General features: G+C 40.6%; 1 protein-coding gene across 3 annotated transcripts in view; it reads right to left on the bottom strand.

The window, feature by feature from the left end:
- PCED1B (PC-esterase domain containing 1B) overlaps positions 1-14502 on the bottom strand; it is a 134578-nt gene that overhangs the window by 26036 nt on the left and 94040 nt on the right. For all 3 annotated transcript variants that reach the window (XM_081309435.1, XM_081309436.1, XM_081309437.1), the window contains one exon: positions 292-468. The gene's annotated coding sequence lies outside the window, so the exon portion shown is untranslated. The remainder of the gene's footprint in view (positions 1-291; positions 469-14502) is intronic.

Here is a 14502-nt window from a genome sequence, read left to right as displayed (position 1 = left end):
GGGTTCAGAGAACCGTGGGGTTCAGAGAACCGTGTCTGAAGGAGAAATTCTCATTCAGAGAGCTTGATTAACCACAGACTGATATTTTAGGAGGAAGTAGGCTAAAAAAAAAATTGCAACCCTGGCCTGTCATATGCTTAGTTTGTGAGAGAAAACCAGAGAAAGAGCTTCCGATTTCTTTAAATGGAAAAACACAAATGGAAAAAAGCCCCCAGATGTTTTGTCTGTGTAAGTCCTCAGTGTATGTCATGGGGTGGATGCAATTTCTTTAGGCGCTGAATGAATCCTTACCTGTTTGTGCAAAGAAGGTTTCCTTGTCCTCTCCATTCATCCTTGGGTCCAGAGGAGATGGGAAGAGGAAGGAAGGGAGGTCTGTGGGCATGGCACACTGGCACCTTTGCTAAGAGGAGAAAAAGTTTGTTGGGAGCTCTGCTTGGTCACGTGCTGGTCGGCTGAGTCATCCTGGACCTATCAAGAGAGACAGCACTTCCGTCAGTAGGCTGGGTGGCTGGAGGGCATGTCCCAGTGGCCTCAGGCTGCTCTGGGGGGGATGGGGGGCAGCCGGGCCTTCCTTTCATAAGAAGCTAATTAGATGCAATTTTTGCTTTGGTTTTTCTTGGTGTTACCAGATAAGCCCAGCTGCTAGCTCCCTACTTCTCAAGCAATCTAATAGGCTACTCAAACCAACCAGTGATATTATCCCACGGTTAGGTAGTAACTAGCAAAGGGTGGTAGAAAGCAAAGGGTAGTAGTTCATTCATAAAATAAATAAATAAGCAGAAACAAAGGAGCTAAGGGGAAAACATGTCAAGAGAAAAGAATTAATGGGATAAACTTGACAGGGTCCATTGATGTTGATGTGGAGCTAGGAATTACGGCCAGAGTTGTCTCTATTTATCTGGGAAGGAAGATTCCTTTAATAGCTATTGACCAGCTATTGACCCCAGCGCCCACTTTAACATGGGATTGACTTGTAGATGAAGCACCCCTTACTACATGTGGAAAATGACAAACCCCAAAAGTAGTGAGACCTGGAAAAAGGGGAGTAAGAAGGAAAGCCATACATTGAGAGCACTGATCCTTTCCCAGTACATTCTTTCCTGGTGAATAAAACAAACCCTGAGGAAGAAGTGTCCGTCAAACCTGGAAAGGCAGTCTTTGGGAAGAGGTCAAAGCATTAATCCTTCTGTTACTGCTGTTTACCTGTGATGAGTCCTTGCTTCCCCGAATGCTGAAGTATAACACCAGAGAAGCACACCAAGGCAAGTGTAGAGTGGAAAATAGAAGCTTATTAAAGGACAGCAGAAAAGACTTCTCCCCAGAGGAAGAAGGGGACCCAAAAGGCGGAATCCATGGAAGGGGGAGTCTTCCCTTTTTTATAGCTAAAGTCTTCTTTCAGCTTCCCCACACTCCTGTCCTTTGTTTTCTGTTATCTTGCAGTGATGGAATGCAGGTGGGAAGGCCAAAAGGTGGGCTGGAGGAGGAATCTGGGCAGAAAGGGCTGGGGCGGCTTCTGGATTAGCAGCTCCCAGTTTGCTGGGAGCTGCTTCATTAACATTTCCTTAGGATGGGCTCCAGGGCCTTGGGGACATTAACATTTCAACTTCCCCAAGTGCTGCTCTGCTTTCCTGGACTACATTCTCAATAATGGCCTCCATTTTATTTATCTTACTTATATTAGACTCGATTTACCTAACTACACTACCTACCTATCTTTAAATCTGGCTTCACTTCTGTAAAAACTTATTTCCAGATACCAACCACTGACCCCAGGCTCTCCATCAGGCCAGTAAGATAAATCCCAGAAACTGACCACTGACCCTAGACTCCCTCCCATTTTGCCCTGTAAAAAAGACCCCAAATTCCTAAGCACTAAAACTGACCCCTTCACTGATTGATAGAACAAACTCCAAATTCCTGGGCACCCAAAGAAAACTGATATGCTCACTAGACCACCTTTCAGAATAACCTATAGAAGCCCAGGCCCTTTCTTTTTTTGGGGGGGCTCATTTTCTACCAGGAAAGTGGGTCCCACCATGGCGTCATTTCGTCCCTGCATCCCCTGCCCCTGAGTGAAACTTCATTCCTGAATACAACTCTGAGCTGATTTGTGAAGTTTGCATTTGTCCTGATCTTTCTGCACTAATACCCCTAAATAGCATAGCCACCAAGACAGTTCCAGAGAGGACCAAGTAAAGTCAAAAAATCCACTTCCTGAAGTGAAGGAGGAGTTGAACACCTGATTGGCAAAGAGTATAGAAGGTGATTCCAGTTGTCCCAGTAAACATCAAACAGTAATAAACTTGGAGACAGCATTGTCTCCTTTGTCATTGTCTGCTCAGAGACAGCCTCTCCCCAATCCTTCCCTCCCCCTCCCCCTCCCCCTCCCCCTCCCCCCTCCTCCTCCTCTCTCTCCTCCCTCTCTCTCTCTCTCTCTCTCTCTCTCTCTCTCTCTCTCTCTCTCTCTCTCATGCTCTCTGCTTAACCCTCTATAATAAAATTATCTTGCATGGCTCTTGGTGTCTGACTTTAAAATTTCTTTTATCGGAACATAAGAACCAAGCTTTAGAGTTTCATTCCCTGTTTTCCTGTGACACCAGCAATTTACTTCCTATATTTGGGGAAAAAGTACCTAAGCTAATTTAGCTCTTCATCTATCACTTTCAAGCCAAAGCCCCTTTGTTTTCAGGTGCTTTGACTATAGGTCCAGTAGAGACCACCGTGGTAACTCTATGTACACTCTCCTAATAATAATTTGGAATTATCTAATAATTTGCTAGCAACCCCTTCAAAGTCCCTTCCAACCTGTGCAGTGAGGCATTTGCTTCTGATGCCAGCAAAGTTGGTTCCAGCTTTGGTTGAATGACAGACTGTCAAAGTTCCTGGTCATTCAAGGCCAAACCACTTAGGAGGACAGGTGCTGGTTAAGCCATCTAGTCACCATTTATGTGTTTTGGGGGTGTTGGTGTTTTAGGGAACAGTGGAACTAGAGAAGCACCCTAACTACACTCAGATCTGTTTCTTGGTTTTCTTTTCCAAGGTTGGTCCTTAATACCTGGGACTTTTTAATTGATGAATTCATATAAAAGAGGCTGAAGAAAGTGGAAGAAACTCCTGCTTGTCCCCAGAAGATTGAAGGAATTGCCAAGGAGGGAGATGCAGAGCAAAACCTCCAGGTCTTGTAATGCCAGATTCGTGGGACCCCAATAGACCTCCAGGAGCCGAATCCGATGCAGTCACACAAGAGTCTTTATTGCAAGCTTGAGCCTGGACTCACAACCATTTCCAATGCAGTGGTCCCAGGGAATGAGTCCTGGTCCTTTGTTCAGTGAGATTTTATAGGTTTTGGGGGGATACTCTATGTGTCACAACATCTCACAGCAAATCATTTCACACCGCAGGAAAGTCAAACAACAACTCTTAACATTGATTAGCACATTCACTGGCGGGAACAAGTTGGGTAGGGGTAATTGGTTAGTACAAGAGGGGGATTCCTTTGAACTGATTGGTTTAAGCCACAAGGGGAGTACCTGCTGAACTACATAGTTTCCCAACATGTTATCAACCACCATAAACTACATGGGGGTCATCTAGCATCCCAAGTATTTTTCCTGTCTCATGCCGATTGGTGGTTGCTAGGGGGTTGCTATAGGTCCTCACCTAGCCTAACTGAGTCAGGGACACCTGGCACCGCAAATCTCTACTGTTATTTGCAGACAAACAACTCAGCAGAGTGGGTATATGCCTAGGAGTGCTCTGTGGGTTTTTCCAAGGACAAGGGTCACTCCCCTTTCCTTGGACAGGCTTTGCTCTGAGGTAGAGGCTGGTTTCTCAAAAATTGAGTCACATCAGTTTCTCATTCTCCCCTTTGTCTGGAAACTTGGGGACCAATCATGGTTCCCTCAGTTGGAGGTTTATCTGGGCAGGCCCTACATCTTGGTAGAGTAAACAGTCACCCTCAGGGCACAGTCTTCAACTTCCCAGACTCACTCAAAATTGACCTCCTAGATCCGACCTGACTCAATTTACTTATTTACACTGACTGTCTATCTATTTCTGGCTTCAGCCCCAAGCCAGCTGTAGACCATATTATGCTCATATCCACTGAGTGCTGCCCATGGTCCTTCTTGCTTTTTCTTCCCACCTTCCCTTTCTCCCCCTTCCCCTTCCTTCATTCCTTTCCTCCTTTTCATAAAATCAAAACAAAAACTATTGGATAAATTAATTTATGTTTACAGTATCTACATATAACTTCAATTACAAGGAAAATCAAGTGGTTAGGAGATTAACTAAATTAGACTGTTCCGACTCTTTTATGGGAAGAATCACTGTGTGAATAGCATTTTTTTTTTTTTTTGCTAAATTAGAAAGAAATGATATGGTTATGATCCATCTGTAGAAATCAGGTTATTTGCATTTGCAGAAAATCAGGGAGGCAAATTTGGAGGAGCAATTAAGAGCCACCTAGAACCTCTTCTATATGCCCGACTGCCTTCTCTGGACAGTAGGCGGTGGCACATTTGGAAAACTAGGACTAGGAAAAAATCCAGAGCATAAATACCCTAAGAACACCAGACCAGGAGTTTCAAAGGCAAATAATGATTGTGGGACCAGATAGGAGATGTCAGTGAGTAAATGTCCAGTAACTCTTCTTGGTAACTATATTCATTTTGCTTATTAAACATGGAAGATTAGTCCTCACTTCTTCCAAGAATTGTATTTTTTTCTTGAAATTCTTAAAGCTCTCATTATATCTCTTCTTTGGCCACTTTTTATATATACATGGGAAAAGAAAAATGGTTCTCTACTATAAGGAAGAAACAGAAATGAGAGCATGGTGGTGGTGGTAAGTAAAAATAAATACTCAGCCTCAGTGCTGGAGACAATAGGGGAAGGTGAGGATTGTGGAAAACTGGAGAATGCATGTGCCAATTAAGTGGACAGTAGCCATTCTCTTTTAGCAGATTACTTCTTGAGGAAGTATTGATACTGGTGTGTGTGTGGGGGGGGGACCTAATTATACCCTTTAGTGTCACTTATTCTTAGTTGACTTAGAAATCACTAATTTTGGAGGCCAAACACCTGGACAATGCATTATTAGTCTCTCACTGACCTTGCTGTAGACAATGCCTCTGGCATGTGGCTTATGATAATAATGTTTGCCTAAATACTAACTTAGGAACTTTAGGACTTGAAGACTGCTTTTGCTGAAAACACTGACTCTTCATTTGGACCTGCTGATGTCTGATAGGAATGGGATAAAAAGGAATCTCTGCCTTCACATTCTGTCTCCTTTGATGCCTATGATGGGTCGGAGTCTACTCAGCTCTTCATGTGGACATGTTGGACATTTGAGAAATGTCTTGTTCCAAACTATAATATAGACATAATTGGTCCTAGACTTGTTTAGTCTCTCTTTCCTCCCTCTAGGGCTAAAGACACCTACCAACAGCCATTATTGGAAGTATAAGACCATGAAAGGAGTGAAAAGAGGTGGCCTTTGAGTTTCTGGAATGTCTCCACCTGTTCTCAGAAAAGACAAGAGGATTCCTCCCATACATCAGCCTTTCCCTCTCCCTCATCATTCCTGCATCTGTGGGATGAGCTTCTGAACCTAGGTTTTGTAACAATACGTCTTCAATACTGTCAGATATTCTAATATTTCAGAAGAAAAAGTTGGATATATAGATTTTATAAACTATATCCTGATTTTTAAATATTGGCGCAACACAAACACACACACACACACACACACACAAACACCACACGGGTAAAATCAAACAGTTTTGTGGCTTTGCACTTATTGGGTTACACTTCTAGCTAGACAGTAAAGGTGTCCAATTTAAGCAAATATTCGGGAATCAGGCACTGCATAGCATCAGATCAAAGTGGGGCAGTGGGTAGAAGACAGGCAGGTAGTAAGGTGCAGAGGCTATGAAAGGGGGAGCAATGGAGAATTCTGAACCCATCTTTGCCTCAGGAACAGGCTTTTTCTTCTGGCTGGAGCAAAACAAGCAATGGTTTCCCGGGCAACGTCCAGTCTGGCACAGTCTGGAAGCTCACGTGTTTCGGCAATGCTGCATCAATTCTTGATGGGCAGGTTTTGGCACGATTCCCCAGAGACTGCCAAACCAGGAATGGGAGCGGATATGGTCTCAACTCCCTATTGCAGCACATTTCAACCCTTCTATTAAGTACAAAGAGTTCTTAATGAGTTCTCCTCATCTGTAACAACTTGGAATCAGGTTCTCAAAACCTAAATGCCTCATAAGTATCTTTTAGGTGTTGTTTATATTTTATCTGTGGTGCTTATGGTGGATGAATATAGATAATTGGATACTTGTAACACCAATATATTGATACAATAATTGATCTGAGTGGCTGCTTTCAGGTAGATGCTCAGGTTTATATAGATTACTCCTGAAAGATGAATTTAAAGATATCTGCTTCCTGGCTGGGGTTGTGGCTCAGTGGTAGCGCTCGCCTAGCATGTGTGAGGCCCTGGGTTCGATCCTCAGCACCACATAAAAATAAAGAAACAAAATAAAGAAAATATATATGATATTTGCTTCCTGCTACTAAGGAGTCTCAAGAGGGAGGATCACTTGAGCCTAAGAGTTCATGGGCAGGTTGGACAACCTAGCACATTCTTATTTCAAAATACAACACAAAACAACAACAAAAAGAACCCAAACAAACAAACACCCCCCCCCAACAAATTTGCTTCCTTTGCTAAAAAATAATGATAATAAAATAGTGTTAGGGCAGTGCCAATAACTACCCTGTCTAAAAACCTTCTTTGGGTCCAGGTTGAAAGACCAGTCACCTTGATCATAATCACTGTCTTGCCTGCCAGGTGACCCTGGCATACAACACAAACCCTACAGGGCAAACAAAGTCATTAATGTGGTCAACTGTGCATGTGGTACCTGTCACCAAGGCCACACAGTTTCTTTTCATTGTGCAGTCCTGGATATCTGCCTGCCTCTTTCTTGTCTCTTAGACCCTTCCACATCTGGTGACAAGTTCTCAAACATTAGGACCAGGGTTTTCTATAACACTTTTCATACAACTTCAAACAAATCAGTGTTTTCTAGAACCCTGGGGAAATAGAATTTAAATCAACAATTGGACCTTTCAATCCATATCACACATGTCCTGTTTTGTTCAACTGTCTCAATTTTTCTACTTACTTTTCAATGAGCTCAGCTGAGATGGATCAGGTTATTGGTCTGATACAGCAGTGGAATGCTGTGGGCACATTATATCTTGACAGCAGCCAGGCATTTGCAAAGCCTTAGCATTATAGATAAGATGAAGACATTTGCATAGACTAGATAAGAGCGCATGTCAGTGTGATCAGAGTCATCCATATTCAGCATATCATTCAACGTTTACTCAGCAAATATTTATTGGGTATTTATAGACTAGCACTGCTCTAGGTTCTGAGAAGAGGAACAAAAAATGTTTCTTATTTATTTATTTATTTTTAGAAGGTATCAGCAAGAAAATAGAAGCTTTAAATCAGGGACACACACACACACACACACACACACACACACACATAATTTTTAAGAAGGTAACTGTAGTCTTGAATGGAGAATAGATTGTTTATTCACCCAAAGCGCATATTGCAATATTAAAATAATTTCGGAATCTCATAGGTGAAACATGGCATATCACTATAGATGATGATACACCTAAACATTAATTTTCTATTTTTAGAACAAAAAAAATTTTAAGTTTACAGAAAAATTGAGTAGAAAGTACAGAGTTCTAATATACCTGCATTAGTCGGCTTTTTGTTGTGTGACAAAATGTGGGAGGCCAACCTTATGGGTGACTGAGTTACACTCCCCAGCTGGGTGCTGAGGTGCTCAGTCACAGAAATGGGTGTGTCTTGCTACAGCCCCATGGGTGGAGCTATGCTCACCTGTTCCTTTGTAATATAACCCCTTGCCCTGTTTAGGATAGAATCTTCCATGGAAGTGCCTGATGTGTGTCCCCTCCTCTTACTGTGCCCTTGGGTGTGGCCTACCCAGATGTTAGTCAACCTGCTGACAGTGGACATCATGAAGATAGACTCAGCCCCCTGAAACCTGACCCCTTGCCTCATCTGAATAGCTTCTCCTCAATAAAAAGGGTCAGCGCGTGCTCTTGCTCTCTCTCTTTCTGCGGACCCTTAAGGTCAGAGGAGCCGTCACAGCGACCCCAAAGAGAAAGGTATTTGTGTCTCTTGTGTGGTTATTTAGTGCAGCCCAGTTAGCCCAGTTTAACTAGAGTTAAACAACAAAATACCTGGGAAAACCAACTTAAAGGAGGAAAGACTTATTGTGGCTCATGGTTTCAGTCCATAATCACTTGGCCTAAACACTGTGGGCTTGACGTGAGGCAGAACATCATGTTAGGGAGGGTGTGAGGGAGCAAAGCTGCTCATCTCATGGCAGTCAGAGAGAAAGAGGGAGGGGGAGAAGGGGACAAGACGTACCCTTCTAGGGCACATCCTCAGTGACCAACTTCTCTAATAGACCTCACCTCCTGAATTCCCACCACCTCCCAACAATCCATTTGACTATGAAACCATCAATGAATTAATACATTGACAATATCAGAACCTATCATGATCCCACCACTTCCCCAAAACCCTACCTTTGAACACTGCTGCATTTGGGACCAGACCTTCAACACAGAAGCTGTTGGGGGACATTCCAGATCCAATCCATTAAAAATACCCTTTCTTCTACTTCCCCCTCACATTCCTCTGTTATTAACATTCTGTATTAAATTGCTACAATGGATAAACCAATATTGATATGATATTAGTTAAAGTCCATAGTGTCTAGCAGCGTTCCCTCTTTGAGCTGTAAAGTTCTACAAGATTTTAACAACAAACGTCTCCACCATTACAGTTTCAGACAGACTGGTATCAGTCCCTGTGTTCTACCTGCTCATCCCATCCTTCCTTCCTTCGCTACCATTGTTCTTTTCACTCTCTCTAGTTTGCCTTTTCTGGAATGTCATGAAGTTGGAGTCATACAGTATATAGACAGACCCCAACTGAAGATAGTTTCACTTCGCAGTTTCTCAACATTATTGCGGTGCAGAATTGGTATACATGCAGTAGAAAGCATACTTCAAATTTTAAATTTTTTTCCGGGGCTAGATATGTGGTACACCATTCCTTGTGATGATAAGCAGCAGCAATAAGTTGCAATTTCTGGTCTGCCATGTGATCGGGAGAGTAAATAACCCATATCTAGGGTGTGGTGTTTGCTCAGCTATGATGTTCAGTAGGAGAAGGTAATATTAAGTGCATTCTTTTTTAAAAATTTTTTTAATATTTATTTTTTTTTTAGTTTTTTGGCGGACACAACATCTTTGTTTCTATGTGGTGCTGAGGATCGAACCCCGGGCCGCACGCATGCCAGGCGAGCATGCTACCGCTTGAGCCACATCCCCAGCCCTTAAGTGCATTCTTGACTTACATTATTTTCAACTTCTGATGAGTTCATTGGGATATAACCCCACAGACAGTCCAAAGAGCATGACCTTTTTAAACTGACTTTCTTCACCTAGCAATAAGTATGAAAGGCTACACCATGCTTTTGCCTGATAGTTCATTTCATGTTATAATTAAATCATATTCCATTGTATGGCGGTACCATGATTTTTTTTATTCATTCACCAGTGAAGGACATCTTGGTTGCTGCCAAGATTTAAAAATTGTGAAAGAACTGCTAAAAACTTTCAAATGTAGGACTTTGTGTAGCTAAAAATTTTCACTTCATCTGGGTAAATATCAAGGAATATGATAGCTGGATTTTATAGTAAGGCTATGTTTAGCTTTGTAAGAAACTACCCATCTGTCTTCTGAAGTGGTTGCACCATTTTGCATTCCTACCAGCAATGAATGAGAATTCCTGTTATTCCACATCCTCACCAGCATTTGGTGTTGTCAGTGATTTCAGTGATTTAGATTTTAATAGGGGTGTAATAGTATATCATTGCTTTAGTTTGTAATTCTCAAATGACATATGATGTTGAGCATCTTTTCATATGCTTATTTTCCATCTTATATTGTCTATTTTCTTATTGTCTATCTTCGTCTTCTTTTTTTTTTTTTTTTGGTACCAGGGATTGAACTCAGGGACACTTAACCACTGAACCACATCCCCAGCCCTGTCTGTCTTCTTTAGTGAGGTGTCTATTTAGTTCTTTTTTTTTTCTCTTTTAATTTTTTTATTAGTTGCTCAAAACATTACAATGATCTTGACATATCATACATTTGATTCAAATGGGGTATGAATTCTTATTTTTCCATGTGTACAGATTGCAGGATCACATTGGTTATATAGCCACATTTATTTGGGTCTTTTGAATTTTAAAAAATTGGGTTGTTTGCTTTCTTATGGTTCAGTGTGAGGACATCTTTATATATTTTGGATAAAGTTATTAATATGTATTTTGCAAATCCCAGTCTGTGGCTTGCTTTTTATTCTTTTAACAGTATCTTTTGCAGGGTGGAGGCCTGTAATCTCAGAGGCTTGGGAGGCTGAGGCAGGAGGACCACAGGTTCAAGGCCAGCCTCAGCAATTTAGGGAGGCCCTAAGCAACTTAGCAAAACCCTGTCCCCCCCCCCCCAAAAAAAAAAAAAAAAAAAAAGAAGGGCTGAGGATGTGGCTTGGTGGTTAAACATTCCTGGTTCCAGCCCCAGTATCACAAACCAATACCCCCCAAAAATTTCTTTTGCAGAGTAGAAGCTTTCAATATTAACAAAGTCCCATTTGTGATTTTGTCTCATGGATTATGCTTTTAGTATTGAAGTAAAGCTTATCACCAAATAGCTCATCACCTAGACTTTCTTTTATGTTTTAGAAGTTTTGTTCATTTTGTATTTTACACTTAGGTCCATGATACATTTTGAGTTAATTTTTGTGAAATGTGTAAAGTCTGTGTTAATTTTTCTTTCTCTTTTTCTCTTTCCTTTCCTTCCTTCTTTTCTTTTTTAATGTGGATGTCCATTTGCTAAAAAATAAACAAACTATCCTTTTTCCACTGAATGGCACCTGCTGCTTTGTGGAAGATCAGTTGACTATATTTTTATAGGTCTATTTCTGGACTTTATTACCCTCCTTTGATCTATTTGTCTATTCTTTCATTAATATGCTATCTTGATCATTACAGGTTTATGACCAAGTCTTGAGGTTGCACAGTGTCTATCTTCCACCTCTGTTCTTCTTTAATATTATGTTGGTTGCTCTGTGATTTTTGCCTTTCCTTCTAAACTTTAGAATAAATTTGCTGATATTCACAAATAACTGGCTAGAATTTGGATTTCTATTGCACTGAATCTCTTCAAGGAAATGGTCCATTTCATGCAAGTTATCATATCTGTGAGCATAGAGTTACTCCTAATATTGCTTTGTTATTCCTTTAACATCAATGGAATCAGTAATAATGACCCCTTTTTCATTTCTGATATCAGTAATTTCTGTTTTCTCTCATTTTGTATATTATTATATTTTAGCTATACTATTTTTATTATAAATGAGTGCAGATATATTTTTGTATACCTGTTTTATTTCTTTTCTAAGCTGCCAATTTATGTACTCTATTTTTCCATTCTATCTAAGGCTTACTGTATATTAAATGCAGCTAAACTTTTGACCTGTCATACATGCTGCACATGTTTTTATTCCAACTTCTTATTTTCCTATAATTTGATTTTTATATTTTCTTCTTACATAAGCTAAAAAGTCTTTCAGTATTTTTAAATTATTTTGTCCTTTGCTGTTGTGCTAAATAATACCTAAAGTTTATAGAGCATTTACTCTGTATCAGGTAAAATATAGAGTGATTTACCTCAATTAAACCTAGAGGTATTTTTATCTCCATTTTATGAATCAGAAAACTGAGGCACAAATAGGTTGAATATCCTGTTTACGGTGGACACATCTGTGCCAGGCACAGTGGCTTGGAAGGCTGAAGCAGGAGAATTGCAAGTTCAAAGCCAGCCTCAGCAAAAGCGGGGCACTAAGTAACTCAGTGAGACCCTGTCCCTAAATAAAATACAAAATAGGGCTGGAGATGTGGCTCAGTGGTAGGCTGCCCCAGAGTTCAATCCCCAGAGACCCCTCTCCCCACAAAAAAACGTGGGCATATCTAGTCAGTGGAAGGATTTGAAGGCAGACTTAGCCCCTAAATCCTACTGCCTCTTAGCAAAACACTCCATTTGAATACGATATTACTTACCCAGCTTACTAGCATGCTGTGCTTGGGGGAGTTTCTGTCTCTAAATGAATTCAGAAAGACAATCGGAAGAGGAAGGAAAGTAGGTGAAGGGAAAATAAATAAGCTTACATTTTTTTGTGTGTGTTTTACATATTTTAAAAAGTTATACTCATTACATGACTTCCAAAATGTCAAGATTTTCAAATTCTATAACATAATAGCTATATTTCATGATTTTTTAAAAGTTAAAAGAACTTCTTCAATTTGGAATAGGGTTGATGTTAACTGGTTTGACTGATGTAAAAGAAAATGAGGCTGATGGAATATTGGAAGATGTGGAAATAATTGCACAAGAGATAAAGAAAACTAAGCAGTTTTCTTTTATCAAAAAGGCAATTATAGATTGAATGTCCCTTAGAACCAGAGTGTTTTAGAGCTTGAATTTTTTCAGATCTCAGAATATTTGCATATGGGTAGGTGGGGGGAAAGACAGGGAGAGAGAGAGAGACAGAGGGAGGGAGGGGAAGGAGTGGGGAGAGAGAAAGAGATATCTGGGGGGGATGAGAGACCCAAATGTAAACATAACATTCATATGTGTTTCATATGCACCTTACATACATAGCCCAAAGGTGATTTTATATAATATCTTAAACAGTTTTGTGTAAGAAACGAGGTTTCATGATGTGGAATTTCCTACTTGTGGCATCAAGTTGGCACTAAATTTGGATTTTGCATTTCCAGATTAGGGATGCTCAATCTGTATTAACTTCAAGAAAAAAAAAAAAAAGCAAGTGGTTCAAAAAGTCTATTCAGAGTGTACTATAACACTCTGTTGTGATTTCTGCCTGTATGGGCATAATGAAGTAAACAATGAATATTTAACTATACCAAAAAAAAAAAAAAAAAGAAAGAAAGAAAAAAATTAAAAAAAAACTGGATGAAAGGTCAGAAAGTGGAAAATAGAAAAAGTAAGAACAGACAGCTCTGCTAGACTCAGGCATGATTTTCTGAGACCTTCCTGACTTGCCTCCATATCTGATCTCAAACTACCCTGGGGCTTCCGTGAGTAATCTTGTGTCTGGTGCTCACTGTAGCATGACACTTACAGGGACCACATCCTCCTTAACATAATACCCACCCATCCTCTGCCCTACTAGCGTGTTGTGTTTGGGGGTAGTTTTTGTCTCTGGATTTAGAAAGATAATCAGAAGAGGAAAGAGGATGGTGAAGGGAAAAGAAATAAGCTTAAACCGCCAGTAGATGGAATTGAATTATAAACATAATACAGAGGGGATATACTCATTCTCTCCTTATCCTCATCTCATCCCTTGAGACATAGCTCTAACTTTTAGAATTCTTTCTAAAGACTAACTGTAAGAGACTAAAACACACTCCCACCCCCACAAGAACACATTTCCCCATTTAACAAGTTAAATATAGAATATTAATAAATAATTCACAACATTCAAAACGAAGACAATAACTTTAAGGGGAATAGTGACATGGGGTCAATGGCCTTTTTCATACAATTTCATTTACTATCTGACTTAGACAGGTGGCAACTTTTTTATCCTCATCGAAAATCCAGGCCCTCTGTCTCTGCTTCTCTGATATAAGGTCTATTCTTTAAATAGCACATGGAGCTCCTACAGTGAGACTTTCTTCTTCACAGGTCATCTGGGAATATTAACGAGAGTACTTTATTCCAGGGCTCCCAGAGGGGCAGGAAATCTTAATATTCTGAGAAGCCTCATTGTTGAGAGTCTAAGCGTCTGCCAGAAATGATCGATGTCATTTGCTCTGAACAAATTTATCTTATGTTTGCAATGAAGTAGATATCCAAGGGACATTAATAGTTCTTAACTAGTTCCAATATCTGTAAAGAGGCACCCCCCGCACCCTGCTCCACGACAAGGTAGGTTGTGGCAGATGCACCTGTTCCAGGAGATGGAGGGAAGTAATCTGAAGGATCCTGGCAGCCAGGGACAAATAGCCAGTTCTGCAGGGAGGTCTTAACATGACACCAAATTCCTTCCAGGTGGCAGAGCACATAAAACAACATGTGACATTTACTCAAGATCAAGATAGTAAGGAAGAAAACCAGGAATACACCTTATCGAGGGCCAGAACAAGGTAGAGCCCCAGCACGGGTGACGACTGAGCAATGAGAAGGGTTAAAAACAAAAAACACAGGAAACAAAGTACAGCTGCCAGAATTGAAGAGAGAATGGCAGATACTCTGCAAAAACAAAACCAGGTGAGGTACAATCT

The sequence above is a fragment of the Spermophilus citellus genome (assembly GCF_964194105.1).
Source record: "Spermophilus citellus genome assembly, chromosome: 10".
NCBI lineage: Eukaryota > Metazoa > Chordata > Mammalia > Rodentia > Sciuridae > Spermophilus > Spermophilus citellus.
The sequence above is the reverse complement of the archived record's forward strand: the minus strand, read 5'-3'. Positions and strand labels throughout refer to the sequence as shown.